This window comes from Lutra lutra, chromosome 8 (genome assembly GCF_902655055.1).
Source record: "Lutra lutra chromosome 8, mLutLut1.2, whole genome shotgun sequence".
NCBI classification, from domain to species: Eukaryota; Metazoa; Chordata; class Mammalia; order Carnivora; family Mustelidae; genus Lutra; species Lutra lutra.
The window spans coordinates 108,530,889-108,544,071 of NC_062285.1; the positions used below are offsets into that span (position 1 = coordinate 108,530,889).

The window sequence follows — 13,183 nt, forward strand, 5'->3', positions numbered from 1 at the left end:
TCTCTGAATCACCACAACTGATTGCATTCTTGGCCTAACTATTGGAGAACCAAAGTAAAATAAATACAAACCTTCAGCAAAACTGATTGTAAAAGCTTGTAAATCCTTATAAAAGAATGAGCTATGGGTGAAAAGCCTTGCCTTGTTTTCAAATAAACTAAATTTGAGACAAAAACTTGAACCAAACTATTATAGGGTAAAAGAAAAACACATAAGAGCTCTCTAGCTCTTTCTCCCATTTTCTGTTTTGAAAAACACAATAATAATTCTAAAAAAGAATGAGAAAGCTACTCTGTATCCCAAGAAATCATGACAAAAGGATAACTATTCCAGTGAACGCCACTGAAGCTTGTAGGAAGAATAATGGAATACTTTTTCCAGGGCAGATGATGGTTTGCAATATGGGGTGGGGAGTACTGGTTTTCAGAGATGGGGTCTGCAATGAACAGATGCTGCTGAAAGGACAGAAGAATCGGGGATGGGATAGAGACTGGTTACTCCATTAACTGAAGACCTACTAAGTGATTGAAACTGTGCCACAAGCTTCCCTCTGTTCTCTAACTTAACCCTTTCATCATTTGGAAAAGTTATTCAGTTCTTTCTAATTAAGCAGGAGGGAACCAAGATTATAAGAGTTACAAAGATTGAGTCCTTGTTCAGGATTCAATGGCTGGTAGATAAACAGATATATCATGATTAGAAAAGGAGTTTGTCTGACTGTAAAACTTGCACTGTTTCCCCTCTGCCAGTCTGAGAGGCTGCTTCTCTTGGGAAGCCAGCTACAAACATACTTCAGCCAGACTTGATGCCATTCATCACCGCAGCAGTCACCCTCCTCAGGACTGGGATACAAGGTGGTTAGCTGACCAGGCACAGGGAGGAGTATACATCCGTTCCTTTATCCCCTTGACGGTTGGGGGGAGCTTCCAAAGGTGGGAAGTAGCAGTAGTGAAAACAGTCTAAGCAGGTTCCAAGGATGCCCACAGATGGCGTCTTATCAGTCCCTTTTCTCAAGTTCTCTGCAAAGGGGAAAGAGGCTGCTGCCAGTAATAATGTTAAAACCAGTTTGCACACAAACAGTATTTGTATCATTCATAGAAAACTTTCATGTACATACATTTTATACATATATGTATTTTGCGCACACACAATCCCATTAATCTTCATGGCCATAATTTGTGTTTTGTTTTGTTTTGTTTTGTTTTTTTAAGATTTTATTGATCTATTTGAGAGAGAGAGCGAGAGATAGCATGAGAGCAGAGAAGGTCAGAAGGAGAAGAAGACTCCCCATGGAGTTGGGAGCCTGATGCGGGACTCGATCCTAGGACTCCGGGATCATGACCTGAGCCGGAGGCAGTTGCTTAACCAACTGAGCCACCCAGGCGCCCCCATAATTTGTGGTTTTGATGAGGATACTAAAATAGAGGGATCTAACATGCTAGCAAGTGCAGATACAGATACAGACTACTAAATCTCCTAACTACTTACTCTCACAATCCCAAAACTCCCTGGAAGACACCTGTCTGTTTTAATAGAATTTGCCAGTTTCACAGGGGAATTGCAAAGCTTACTTCCTATTTGTAATTAAGATCCTTTACTTCCTCAGAAGAAAGCTTCTATATACAAAACATAATGGCATAGTAATGAGCTCCCTTGACTAAATCAACCATCTATGCACACCCTCAAATATTACCCTCCCTTGGCTTCCTACTGTGTCCACGGTAAAGATCAACAGGAACAGTAGGAGGCTGGGCGAGCATAGAAATTGGAAGTTCAAAAAGGTTGAATTACATATAAGAATAAGCCCTTATGAGTAGTGAAATCTTGGTTTAGACAAACCACCTTTTTTGGAAGAGCCCCAGGGTAGAAAGAAGTGACCCTGTTACTTAGATACAGACCTGAAACTACAAGCAATCTCTCCCTTTCGAGTTTCTTGTCTTTCCCAATGTGTGATCCTGCTAAAATCGTCCTTCGTCAATTGAACATCCATTGAACAAAAACATAGATGGCATTTCGAGTAGGTAGGAGATACTGAGAATTTATTTTAGATAAAGGTTCTCTGTTTCATGCTAATTGTATTTGATCCCCGATATCTTGAGAGAAGTGCAAGGTATTCATGGGAGTTGGAACTAACATGTTTCAACAGTTTGATGTAAGAAATAATTTCTCTCCACCTAGTATTTGCTGACAACAGATGAGAAACAGTGCTGTGCAAATATAATAGGAAAATCCCTTCTGGGGCTCCTGATGAATCATGTAGCAAAACATGAGATTTGGGTACAATGATCGACTCATTTTTATTTCTTTACTGAAAAATATCAAGAGCTTCAAAAAAAAAAAGGAAGACCAACCGAGTTCATCACAGATATTCAGAATTATAGATGTGAGGAAAAGAAAACATCTATGGCAACCATTCTGAACTAATACGGAAAATGAAACATTACTTGATCTCAGATTACTTCTTTTAAATCAGCTTGGGAAATGACATAACCATATTTAATTCCTCTGAGAAGAATTGTTCAGTTCCAACCATCTGCTAAATTAAGCAGCAGTGATTATAATGAACATTTACAACAGACCTGATTCAAAAGGGGATAATAACTTTATGTATAAAACAAAGTCCTGGGAGGCAATTGCAATCTAGAAGATGAAGATCAAAATTAGGAGAACAGATTTTTCAGTGTACTGGAACTCTAGGGGTGGTGAAGGTCAAAGCACACCTCACATTTCCTTAAATTCTTTATTTCATTTTAGGAAAAACAGCCACCGAGCTCCAGCAAACTACCAGTTTTCCAGATTCTTTCTTTTACAGTGTTTCATTAGACCCCTAGTTTTCTTTTTCTTTTTCCAAGTGGTAATAGAGACTTTGTTTCTTCACTCTCTATTTCCCCTCCTCTGTATAGAGGAAAGAATCTCTACCACAACCTCTGACAAATATAAGAAGAGCTAATCTGCCAAGTCCTGGTAACCCTGAGAGATGTATGATTAATTAGTCTAACAGTCTCTTCTTCGGCCCTTAAATGGGTGTTCAATGTTTCTGCCATTTTCTGGCATTGTTTATATATATGTGCAAGTCCACACATGTTTTCCATGGAACCAGTTGCCTTGGATCAGTATTACTGAAGGAAAATAATAATGGTAATAATAATAATAATAGGAGAAGAGGAGGAAGAAGAGGAAGGAGGAGGAGGAGGAGGAGGAGGAATAGTAGTTGTTGTTGTTGTATGGCTTTGCCTGCCCTGGAATGTTGCCTGTCTATTCTTCAACCCAGGGAATCTATTTTTATAGCACAGGGTCACATTATTAAGTACTGAGAGGGACTCCTCATCAAAAAAGAAAAATAATGTGTTCATGTGTAGTCCCAAATTCACAGAAAATAAAATCCCTTAGTTCTTTTTCCTCCAAATGCCAACAAAGCTAATATGGTAGTGGCACTAAGGCATCTGAGAGAGAACTAATTTATGTTTTACATTTTCAAAGACATAGTTCTAATTTTATGTGGCTGCCCCACTGGCAGAATATGAAAGCCAGGTAAAAGACTGACCTCCCTCTCCTTCCTTATGCACACACCCACCAGTGTGAAAGATACTCAGTCTTTGCAGTAGTCTCACTTATGAAACTCCTTAACTGCACTTTATGGTCTATGGAGCCAAGAGGTCTGGAAATTGATTAAAAGCACTAATTACTGTAATTGTATTTAGAGATGTGATTGGCAGGGCCGATCCCAGTGAAAATGCAAATAGTTTCTCCTACTCTAGGAACATGCTCACATGTTAATTTGCTAGAATTAAAAATTTCTAGATTACATAATGCAAATAATATTCAGATTAGGAGTCCTAGTGAGTTTAATAAACACAGAGCTCCTAAATGTTCTTCCTTCCTTTTATATCATTAACTGTACCCAGTGGAGTCAAAGTAAAGGTTTAACAAGGCTTTGTTCCTCTTTCTGGGATTGGCATCCTTAATGCTGCATTGCAATGATTCATTTCAGATAATATTGAGCTTTATGAGACCCAAAGATCTATGAGAATCTGCCTATTACCCACCCATCCATCCATCCATCCATCCATCCATCCATCCATCCATCATCCAAAACACTCATTCAACAAATACTTCTTAAATCACTACCATGTTCCAGGCATATCGTGAACAAGAAAGATACAGTTTCTTCCCTCATGCGGCCTATACTCAAAACAGATTACTGAAAAGAGTGATTAGATACTTTTGACAGTCACCGTTAGGTTCAACGGCAAGGCAAAAATTTCACCGGAGTGCCCCCCTCCCCCACCATGACGTTGTAACTGGGGCAGATGAAATCTAACGGTCTTTCTAACGGTTCCCACACTCCAGCAGCAACTCTGAGGCAGAGGCCCCAGGCCCCGGAGACCACACTACACTGCTGGTGTGGCGTATATCTCTGTGGTGACCAGGGAGGATATATGCCATCGCTTAGATGACAGGCAGGAGCGTCAAGAAGAGGTAAGTGCTCAGTGAAAAAGCTGGGGGCGAACTGCGGCCATAAGAATGACGGGTAGTTCTGCTGAAAGACGTAGTCTTCCTCACAGGGCAAATGTTAAATTGAATCTAATTTTGCTTGTTTAAATAACAGATGGTAGGGACTGTTACTTTGACGTTCGGTAAAGCTATAGAGAAAGAAAGTGAACACGTATCAGCGGGAGAGAAGGGAAAAGGAGAAATACCGATCTTAGATCTCCCTTTCCACTCTCGAAGCAACCGCCGGCTGGGGTTTCCCTTCTTCCCTGGGGCATTGCCAGCCACTGCTTGTAGGGCCCGCGAGCTTTTCTTCCTTCCCCAGTCTGAAGACGCTCTCCTTCTCCCTCCCGCTCTGTTGCTGCAGATGCTGCTTGGTCAGAAAGCGATAAATTTGCAAGTAAACAGGAATTTACAATCTACTTCAATGTTTATATACCAAAAATTGTCTTTCTGCTTTCGTTTTCCCCATGGTTGGTCTATGCTGAACTGGCTCTTCAATTTTGAGGCAATATTTGCTCTGTCTTGAAGAAGAACCAGGTTCATAGTTGAGTGGATCTTCTGGAAATGAATGCATTCAATGAATTATTTATCAAAACTCTTGGGGATATAACCGCTGCCTTGACAATAACATAGCTTTTGAGTGAATTATGGGGTCTAAGATACTGGCCCCAAGGAATTTCTAAGGAGGGCAGGAAAGTATTATGTTGTATAACAGCACTAGGGTAAGAGCAAGAAAAGAGAAAGAGATGGTAGTTTTAAAAAGCTGCCTCTTTAGGCTGCATATGTTTTCATGATCTATGCCTGGTTTGTATTCAGAAAGGGCATTCTGGCAGTGAAATAATTAACAGAATAACTAAAACAACTAACCAAAATGTGGGAATTCAGCCAATTCAGTGACTTAGGATCCGCTAGACAAAATAACTCATTTTATCCAAATCAAATTTTGGGGTGGGGGAGAGGTATTTCCAGATGTCCTTATTCAGCTCTGCACATATACATAGAATAAATAAATATTTTCTTAAGAAGTAGAACATTTGGGATGCTTGGGTGGCTCAGTGGGTTAAGCGTTTGCCTTTGGCTCAGGTCATGATCCCAGGATCCTGGGATTGAGCCCCGCATTAGGCTCTCTGCTCAGCAGGGAGCCTGCTTCCCCCCCTCTCTCTGCCTGCCTCTCTGCTTACTTGTGATCTCTGTCAAATAAATAAATAAAATCTTAAAAAAAAAAAACAGGAAGTAAAGAGTGCCATGAGAAGGGATAATGAGGGAAAATTAATCTCAGAAGGTCAGGGAAGGATTCCTGAGGAAGTAACATCTAGTCTAAGATCTGAGAGACGAGAAGGAATTAAATAAGTGGCTCTGGAAGAAATTAGAAAAAAGCAATGATGCCTCAAGTAGAGGGAAAGTACGTGAAGACCCTATACTCCTAGAGAGTGAGCCAAGGAGGTCAGACAAGAGCAGTATGTTTTCTTCAGTGAGATTGGTAAAGTCAATTAAAACCATATCAGGGTGGGGTGGGGAGGAGGCCTTGTAAGTCACAGTAAAAGGTTTGGACACAACCATTGAAAGCCTTATTAAAAATACTTTGAATTATGAAATATTCTAAAAGTATAAAATAATGTAAAAAACAATGCATTAGATGACTCTGTAGTCTTCATGGAGCTTATTATTTTGCTTGTTCACTTTTTTTTCAGAAATAAAAGTTTTCATTTCAGCTAAGATTTCAAATCCATACCCCTTCTTCTCCCTCCTTTTCTTTTGAGATAACCACAATCCTAAGGTTAGAGTATATCATTCCTGTGCAATGATGAGATATCTAGTGAGGCTCAAAATACATAATCCCTATGACCCTGCAATTTGTCTTCTTGCTATCTGTTTTAGAGAAACCGTCACACATATACATGAGAGACATTTTCAAGAAACTTAATCACAGCTTTGTTCACCACAATTAGAAAAAAAAAAAAAAAAGTGGTACTAACATAACAGCCCCCAGTAGAGGGATGGAAAAAGAAACCCTGGTTTAGTTGCACAATGGAACCCTATTCATCAGTTGAAAAAAATGCCTTAGAGTTTATGAATTAATGAGGATAACATTAAAAAATGAGATGCTTAGTTAAAAAGGCAAGTTCCAGAAGAATATATAGTATATATTTCATGTTTGAAAAATTTAAAAATATAAATAAAATAGTATCTGTTATTTATGGAAGCAGATATATGTAGTAAAAATACAAAAAATTGATGACTTCTAAGCAGGGAGATACAGAGTAGAAACTGCATTTTAAAAGCTCAGCCTGGCTATAGTTTTGAGAATGCAATCACAAGGGTAGACCGTTTAGGAAACTATTACAGTAGAGTAATTGGACAATGATTGTAACTCTGATTAGGGAAAAGAGTAGACCAATTCTAGAGCTCTTTAAAAGGTAGAATTTTTAGGATATGGTGTTAGGTTATGAGGGTGTGTGGGAAGAAATCAAATAATTTTCAAGTTCCTGACTTGAATAATTTGGTCACCTGTGCCTCTGTTTACTGACACGGAAGACAAGGATTAGGGTGACAACTTTGGGAATTGGCGGAGGTCATAACCAGTTTTGAAAAATTAATTTGGGTTGCTTTCCTCAAGCAGAAATGTCAGAGATTTATGGGAAATGGGTCTAACAGTCAATAGAGAATTCAGAAATGAAGATAGTTTGTGAGTCATCAGCATATAATGTGGAAGATAATTTATTTTGATTAGATAAATATACAGGATGCAAAGAAAATATGGCCTAGGACTGAGCTCTGTGGGACGCTGTGATGTCATGCTTGTAATGGAAACTGAGAAGGAAAGGCAGTAGAAATAGAAAGAAAGAGAGGTGGAATATGGAGTCAGGAAGGACAAAGAAACAAATTATTTCCAGAAGAAGGTTGTGACTCTCAGTTTTCAATGTTGATGATGCTTCAAGCAAGAGAAGGAATGAAAAGTATCTGTTGTATTTTGCTATGTACAAGTCATTGGTAATGTGAAAGCATTTTCAGTGCTAGTTATACTTCAGATACATACATACATACATACATACATGTAGACATATGTGAATATTTTCAGAAGAATGTTTGAGCTAAAAGTCATGTAGGGTAGGTTGACAAATGGAGGAGTGGCAATGGAGACAAACAAGATGTACAGACATTTTGAGTTGTTTGGGAAAGAAAGAACAAAAATAAGTAGGTATTGGAGGCCTAGGAAGAGGTAGGATGAAAGGAATAAGTGCTTTGTTTTTCATATATTTGTTTCTTTAAGGTGAGGCAAATTTGAACATGTTTAACTGCTGCTGGGAAGGATTCAGTAAAGAGGGAGACGCTGAAGATATGAGACAAAGAAGATAGCCAGTGGGTGAGTCTCCCCCAAAACTTGGAAGTGAAATCCAAATCATTCAGCAATGGTTCATTGTTGAATTAGTTGATTAATGAATTGGAAGAAGGATATCATTTTTCCTAAAACAGCAGTAAAGGGAAGAGGGATGTCTGTGGATGCCAATAGGCTTACTGATTTGGGTACTGATTTGAGGGTTTTCTTATTTGATTGCTTCTAATATCTGAGGTGGGAGGTAAAAACATCTGAGGAGAGAAAGGGAGAGGGGAGGGTTTAGAGATTTTAGAAGAGCAGAGTTTGCAACACTTGTTGGGGAAGATGGGAATGAATGCTTGTTAGGGAAACAACCTAGAAATTCTGTCACTGTTTAGTTCCAAGCTGAGGTTGAAGATTTTGGATTTATGGTGGTGCTAATCTCCTTGGACTGCACTGTGTATCTACACTCTATTCCCTTTGGATTAACTCTTTCACAAGAGTCCCTTCCTTCCCTCCTACAGACAAACTACCCTTCCAGATGTGCCATACATGGCTGAATTTACAGTCAATAGAAACCATTGATCAGCTTCTGGGAATCCACATTATTTTCTTAAGCTATGTCCACCATAGTTGAAAAACCCTATATGATGGCGATATTCTAAAGCTTGACTATTTCTAAGTGTTTTGTAGGCATTCACGAACTTCCAAATTTGTTGTTTTCAAGCACTGAAGGAACACTTGGGTGTTTCAAAGCTCCCTTTAAATCACAATGAGTCTTCAGTCTATAAAAGACTAAAGGGTGCCATTTTTTATGAACAACTACATAGTCTGTGACACAGGTTTCTTCAACTCTGTGCTAGAAATAAAGAGATCTGCAATGTGCCTCTAGAGCGTGGCCATGTTTATGTTGTACACATTTTTATTGCTGTTGTCATTCAGGCATATTTTTAATATGGGAAAATGTAATAGGTGTTCAGAAGTCTGAGAACACTGAGGAATATTCTAGTATGGTTACTGTGGTCTGATTGACTCAGCAGCATATTGACACACATTTGGTTTTCCATATATTCAAAAGAACCAATGTTTTCTTTTTAAAAGTGACTTCATCTTCCATCATAAATGTCTCTAAGGTCTGGTGAGAGAATTCCTTGGAAACCAAGGAACATTTAGTCATTTAGTGTGTATGGGGGTGTTTTTCTCTTTAATTTATGGAGTCCTTTGAGTGAGTAAATTAAAAAGGAGTGTGTTAGTATTCCACATTTGAGAATTTGTTTTCTAAGCAACTTTATAATTTATGGTGTTTGTGATCTTCTGTGAAAAATTTTTAGTTATATCTATGCCATGCAAACTAGTTGAACCATTTTTGCTGGGTTTTGATCAGAAGGATATCGAATGATCTCTAGTTGTGGAGTAAGAAAACTTGGGTCTAGTTTCAACTTTGATACTAACAACTGTAACCTTGAGTAACTCTTTGTCTGAGCCTCAGTTTCCTACCCTATGAAAAGAGGAGTTTTATTAGGTGACTTTTAAGATATTTTCCAGATCTGAATGTGAATTTTAGGAGTTGGTACAGCTGTTTGGCAGCATTAAAAAAGAGCTTAATATTATTAAGGTTATTAATTCTTACATGGCACAATTAAAAATGTGCATGCTCAATCCTGGGATTTAAGGTCTTAGTATTCATTCATTTACTCATACTTTTATTAAAAGTGAATATCAGAAATTTGGGGAACAATGATGAACAAGAAATGTGTCAGTCCTCAGGCCCTTCTCATTGTAGCTGGGAAGAAAGACATGTCAGCTAATTATTGGAATAAATACAAGTCATTTTTCAATAGTATCTATTCTCAACTTTCTCCTCTTAGTATATCCAACTTCCTCTGTGGAATCATTTGGTTATCTTACAACACTTCAAACTCACACAACTGACTGTACTCTGCTCTGAAAGCCTATTCTTCCTATTTTTTTTTTTTTAAATAACACCAGAATTCACCAACTTGCCCAAGTAGACGTCTAAGGAGTATTGCCTGATTTCTTCCTCCTCTTCATTATTTGTATCTAATCCACCAGCAATTACATTCAGAGCTTTCAGTTCCCAAGGCTACCACCCTAGTCCACCATCACACCTTTCCTAGACCCCTGTAAGAATCTCCTTAGTGCTCTCCCAGCTTCTGTTTTTGTCCCATTCTAACCTATTCCCAAAATGGAACCAAGAGCCATGTGTGAAAAATATAAATTCAATTATGGTACCTCCATTCTTTGAGCCTCTATTGATTTCCTAATGTATCTCACATGAGAGGCCAGTGATGACTAGCATGATCTGCCCCTTCCTGTATCTCCAATATCATCATGGCACCTTCTCTCTTGACCATAAAGCTTCAGCCTGGTTTCAATTTTGATATCTTCTTCTCCAAGATGACTTAGTTTACTTTCTAGATTGTACTTTCTCACCTCTTTTGTATTTTACTACCACCTGCTCTTTTTCCTTCACAGCACTTACCATAACTTCTCACTTGATCATATTTTTATTCCCTTATTTATTGTTTGACTCACCCACAAAAATGGCATCTCTATCAAGGATAAGAAATTGTTAATTTCATTTACTTAACATCTTTATGGTCCTTATTGTGTAACTCGTTAAATATTACTTGAAAAAATCAGCCCAGTTACTATGACATTTTTCTATTTTTCAACATGGAAATATTGAGGAAATGAAAACAACAGGCTTATCATTTCTTATCAATAATGTGTCTAGGGCCAAGATGACAGGGAAGTAGGAGACCCTGTTTCAACTGGTCCCCTAAATTGAGCTAAATATCTACTAGAACACTTTGAACACCCATGAAATCAGCCTGAGATGTAGGATTATACACTTATGGATCTCTATGGGGGCAGAAGACACCAGTGGGGAGGTAAAGCGGGCTGGGAAAGCTGCGACTGATATTGGAAGATAAATAGACAGGGGAGGGAGCCACCAGAAGTGACCCTTTGGAAAGTAATACCCCAATATGAAAGTGCCCTGTGGTTGGGGACCAGCATTAACTTAGAGTCTGGTTGGGGCGCCTGAGTGGCTCAGTGGATTAAGCCGCTGCCTTCGGCTCAGGTCATGATCTCAGTGTCCTGGGATCGAGACCTGCATCAGGCTCTCTGCTCAGCAGGGAGCCTGCTTCCCCTTCTCTTTCTGCCTGACTCTCTGCCTACTTGTGATCTCTCTCTCTGTCAAATAAATAAATAAAATCTTAAAAAAAAAACACAACAACTTAGAGTCTGGTTAAAAGCACTCAAAAAGAGCAAAAGATCTTAAGGGGCAACTGGTGGAATCAGGTGGTCACAGGCACGGTCCTAAGCCCATGGACCCAGGATGGCCACTGCCAGCAAACACCCATGCCAGAGTGTGGCTAAGCCTCCAGTTCCTGGTCTCTGGGCCTGAAGTATTCCACTGCTTGCACCAGCACTGGGTTAGGTGCACTCCAGGCCGCACATGAGGGAGTCTGGTGTGGGCTCCAGCCTGCGCTCTCTAGAACCACAGCCACCTGTGCTCCACGTGCACTGCATGACCAGGGTCTGACCGCAATCCCCACTGGCGCCTGAGAGAGCTCAGTGTGGGCACTAGCCGGCAGTCTCTAGGACCAACCGAGGGTCTGGATGCTCCCAGCCTGCGTCTGAAGGAACTCAGCGTGATCTCCAGTCTAGAATCCCTTGGCCATGGCAGCCTTCTGTGACCTGCGCAGCCATGAGGTCTGGACCCCAGACAACAGACGCGGCAAAGGCAGCCACTTGAAGCGGGCTCCCTGGATCAATATCGCTCATGATTTTAGTGGCAAGGGGGTGCAGAGAGAAGCAGGTGCTTCGGGCAACCCCTGAGACCGTGGCTGGGGGCATGCACTGCCTGTGGGAGGTTGCACAGCTCAGTGGAGTTTGCAGAGGGAGAGTCTGTGTGTTCTGGACCACCCAAAGGGGAGCAGACTGAGGCTTCTCTCTGAGATGGAGGTCTGGGTGCAGTTTGCTTTCCACTTAACCCCCCCCCCCAAAACTGCAAAAAGTCCCCAAAGAACAAAAAACTCCAGAGAACAAAGGCCTGAAAAACTGGTTTCTACAGAGCCCAGCCCCTTGCTAGGGGGCAGAAGGACTCAACCCAAGCAAGACTGACTGAAAAACAACACAGCAGGATTCTCTACATGAGGCAGGAATCTGTCAGATTCCTAGAAGAGAACATAGGCAGTAACCTCTTCGACATTGGCCACAGCAACTTCTTTCAAGACATGTCTCCAAAGGCAAAGGAAACAAAAGCGAACATTAACTTTTGGGACTTCATCAAGATCAAAAGCTTCTGCACAGTCAACAAAACAAAGAGGCAACCCATGGAATGGGAGAAGATATTCACAAATGACACTACAGACACAGGGCTGATATCCAAGATCTGTAAAGAACTCCTCAAACTCAACACTCAAAAAACAGATAATCATGTCAAAAAATGGGCAGAAGACATGAGCATACACTTCTCCAAAGAAGACATACAAATGGCTAACAGACACATGAAAAAATGTTCTCATCATTAACCATCAGGGAGATTCAAACCAAAACCACATTGAGATATTACCTTATACCAGTTAGAATGGCCAAAATCAACAAGACAGAAAAACAGCAAGTGTTGGAGAGGATGTGGAGAAAGAAGAACGCTCTTTTTCACTGTTGGTGGGAATGCAAGTTGGTGTAGCCACTTTGAAAACCGGTGTTGAGATTCCTTCAGAAATTAAAAATAGAGCTTCTCTATGACCCTGCAATTGCACTACTGGGTATTTACCCCAAAGATACAGATGTAGTGAAAAGAAGGGCCATCTGTACCCCAATGTTTATAGCAGCAATGGCCACGGTCGCCAAACTGTGGAAAGAACCAAGATGCCCTTCAACGGACGAATGGATAAGGAAGATGTGGTCCATATACACTATGGAGTATTATGCCTCCATCAGAAATGATGAATACCCACCTTTTGTAGCAACATGGACGGATCTGGAAGAGATGATGCTGAGTGAAAAAAGCCAAGCAGAGAGAGTCAATTATCATATGGTTTCACTTACTTGTGGAGCATAAGGAATTACACAGAGGACATTGGGAGATGGAGAGGAGAAGTGAGTTGGGGGAAATCAGAGGAGCGACCAACCATGAGAAACTGGACTCTGGTTTTGGAGGGGAGAGGGGTAGGGTGTTGGGTGAGCCTGGTGGTGAGTATTAAGGAGGGCATGTATTGCATGGAGCATGGGTGTGGTGCATAAACAATGAATCTTGGCACACTGAAAAAAAAAAACAAAATTGTAAAAAAAAAATGTGTCTAAGGCCGTTACTAATTATGCAGATTGTCATGATTAAAA

At 40.2% G+C, this 13,183-nt stretch overlaps 1 long non-coding RNA gene across 2 annotated transcripts in view; it reads left to right on the plus strand.

Annotated features, from left to right (window-relative positions):
- The first annotated feature begins 4,345 nt into the window (after nt 1–4,345).
- Nucleotides 4,346–13,183, plus strand: part of LOC125107474 (uncharacterized) — an 80,908-nt gene continuing 72,070 nt past the window's right edge. For both annotated transcript variants that reach the window (XR_007129571.1, XR_007129570.1), the window contains exons 1-2: nt 4,346–4,479; nt 7,766–7,858. This is a non-coding gene — a long non-coding RNA (uncharacterized LOC125107474). The remainder of the gene's footprint in view (nt 4,480–7,765; nt 7,859–13,183) is intronic.